Here is a 3,226-nt window from a genome sequence, read left to right as displayed (position 1 = left end):
TTTATACTAGCCCATCATGTATCTAACCATCCAAGTGCACATTCGGCGTTAAGAGCTGTTAAGATTAAAACTGGTCAGTGTCATGGACGTAGGACAGAGCAAGTGTAAATATCTTTTCTAGTCTATATTTCCATCTTGTAATGCCGCTGTTTTAGGTATTTTTAAAAAATATATATAAATTATTTGTAATAGAGCAGACACTGTCTGACCGTGTCTACACCGGACGCGACAGTTGTCATGCCGCGCCCTGCTGTGCTAAAAGTCTGTCTACACTTGACGCAACAAAGCGACAGTTGCAAATATAATCCATATATTATCTGGGTTTGTGATGTCACGAACCCGGGAAGTAACTTGTTGTAGTCCCTACCAGCCGTTTTTGTAGGCATTAAACTGCCAGAATTTTAAAAGACATTATTAGATATCTCCGTTTGCATTGAACTTTCAGCTTGGTAACTTTGCGGACATTGTTTATGCTCAAACAGCAACATTAGACACTAACTAAAGTTAAAAAAGTAATCGCAATGAACCACCCCTTTAAAAAAAACCCACTATAAATAACCTTTTGTGGAATGATACAATTCCATGGATAATAAAGAACCATTTTAAAAGTGTTGATGAACACAAGAGACTTCTTAGTAGTATATGAAGAAAACTTGCCCAATATGTGAAGCACACAATTCACCTTGGTTATATAGTTGTGAATGCATGTCGGCGTGGTTTTACAGTTTTTTTTTTTATTGGTTTGGTACTATTTTCCCAAGTCAGGTGTACATTTTCAAAACTCTTAGTACAAAACTTTAAACTGATCACACTTGTAACACCGCTAATCATTATTTCAAAACCTGATCTCATGATTTCATTGTAGTTGCGCATATTTTCATTCCACCTAATCATTGTTTCAAAACACAAGATCATTGTGATATGTATTGAGAACATTTGAATTAATCACCAAAACACAACAGTATGATCTTCTTTCAGTTTAGTACTTTTAACAATCAGTTCATTCAAGAGCAAACAATGCAAGATTCATGTTTCAAATCACCTTTGTTGCTGAAATAATTACAGTAATACAGGCAATAACTGTAATGTTTCTATATGCAGTATCACATGGCATAATGTAGTGTAAAATGCTGTATTTGATGCCATCTGTCTCCATTCTTCTGATACATCTCTGATCAGTTCCTCTCCCTTGTGTCCTGCTGCACTTACAAAATAGTGGTTATCATCTTAGATAAATCACTTTTAGTGTAAAAATAATTCAGTGCATTTGATTATCCCTAAATTGCAATCACATTCTATAGAAACTAAATATTTATTGAATCTATATCTATAGATGCACCAAATGATTCACTGATTAACTATCAGTGATGAGTTAGATTAAATAATAGACAAATGTATAAAACTGAACTGCTGTATGTTCACAAATAGCAAAACACACGGTTTTACAAATGAAGACATCCTCAAAGGAAGGTTTTAGGTGATTTTGTCAAGTTTTGCTTACTTCTGGGTACCAATTTGTCCCAAAAATATGGTTTCAAAATATGCTGAAATGTTTGAAAAAAAGTGCACTTTTGATGATCTGTTGTGATATTAGTACTAAGAGTTTTGCAAATTTACCAATTGCTTCTGAAAATTGCGGCAAAAAAACAAACTGTAATGTTCATTTGTTTACCCAAAGGATTATATGATGACTACAGTCTAGTTTGGAGGACAGTATATTCAAAATCATAAAATCTAAATTAAAATACACAACACTGCTGGAGAAAAACACACATTCATATAACTGTGCTGTTGACTCAACATCTTCTAGTTTCATGTGACAACTTGCCCCAGTCTCCCTTATATATGTGAATGCTGATTGGAATGCTTACCATTAAGAAAAGAAGCTGTAAAGGTAAGAAAAGATAACAATCCCCAGAATCAAACAGCAAAGCATGATCATCATTTTCTTCTACAGAGAGAAAGACGCATGTGTATGAGACAGTAAAGACAAATAATAGAGAACAGGAGTAAGTTAGAAAAAGCACATAAGAAGGAGAGGAAGAAATTCATGCCACTAAGTTCTCACGTCTACTAAAAAAAATCATGCACAATTCTTTTAAAATGACAGAAGGGAGAAAGAGGAATAAAACAAAGGAAAGGCTTAGTCTGTGTCTAGCAAGCACTCACTTAACATCAGGTGTAGAGCACATTCATAATACAAACCAAACTAGAAGTTCTTCTGTGCTTCCTAATAACATGATTCTGCTTTTTGTGCAAAGAATATACGTACAGATCACAAACCTACTGATATTACCTCAGTCACTCAGCTGAGCCTAAACCTGCCCTGCCAGCTTCAGACAGGGGATCTTACTGAGGCTTTTTAACTTCCTCTGTCAGTCAGTAAAGGATAGTTCAAAGCCAAACAAAGTATGAAAGCTTATATTGTCAACAGCATAACAGACCTACTGTCATGAATGACTTGTCACCAAACAGTGTCCATGTGTAGAATATTACTGATAATGCACAGATACTGTATGTCTTCAAAAAACAACATGTCACATGACATCACAAAAATCTTAAATTAGAGAATACATTATAGAATAAAATTAGTGTCTTAAATTAAGAGGCTGCATTTTAAGACCGGATGCATCACAACGGTGCGATGAAAGCTGTCCCAATTCAAAGTATCCGTCAAATGCTGCCCCAAAATGCATCCTTCGTCTCCCGGTCAATGAAGGATACGAATAATGAATCCTTCATGGCCCAGACTATCCCAAGATTCATTGTGCACTGGTGATGACAGGATTTGTTACATTTATTTATTTTGTGAGAGAGAGAGAGAGAGAGAGAATGCCAGATTTCACTTTCAACTTAATCCAATCTAATGTTACAAAAAAACTAAACAATTTAAATATTGACATATCTTCTAAGATGTGATTTTATAGTTAGTTGAGACTTTTTATTATCTGCATAAATGGACCAAGGTAAACATATTTAGACAGGTTGTGAACCATGCAATCTTCTGACTGTCTCATTTAACAACGCTTGGTTCAATCTTTGCAGCCTTTGAAGGCATGGCCATATATCCCATTCTTTCACAATGAGTAAAACACATACCGTTCACTTTCAGAAGTTGTTGTAGGGGTGCTTTCTTATTAGAATCAGATTCAGAATGAGCTTATTTACCACTTAAGTGTGCGCAAACACAAGTAATTTGTTGTGGTTTTACAGGAACTCTTGGTAC

At 35.0% G+C, this 3,226-nt stretch overlaps 1 protein-coding gene across 1 annotated transcript in view; it reads right to left on the bottom strand.

The window, feature by feature from the left end:
- The window catches only part of LOC107661938 (syntaxin-3-like), a 38,075-nt gene that overhangs the window by 2,047 nt on the left and 32,802 nt on the right, over positions 1–3,226 (bottom strand). Inside the window, exon 10 of the transcript XR_001631155.1 lies at positions 1,872–1,951. The gene's annotated coding sequence lies outside the window, so the exon portion shown is untranslated. The remainder of the gene's footprint in view (positions 1–1,871; positions 1,952–3,226) is intronic.

This window comes from Sinocyclocheilus anshuiensis, unplaced genomic scaffold, assembly GCF_001515605.1.
Source record: "Sinocyclocheilus anshuiensis isolate Anshui unplaced genomic scaffold, SAMN03320099.WGS_v1.1 scaffold759, whole genome shotgun sequence".
NCBI lineage: Eukaryota > Metazoa > Chordata > Actinopteri > Cypriniformes > Cyprinidae > Sinocyclocheilus > Sinocyclocheilus anshuiensis.
The sequence above is the reverse complement of the archived record's forward strand: the minus strand, read 5'-3'. Positions and strand labels throughout refer to the sequence as shown.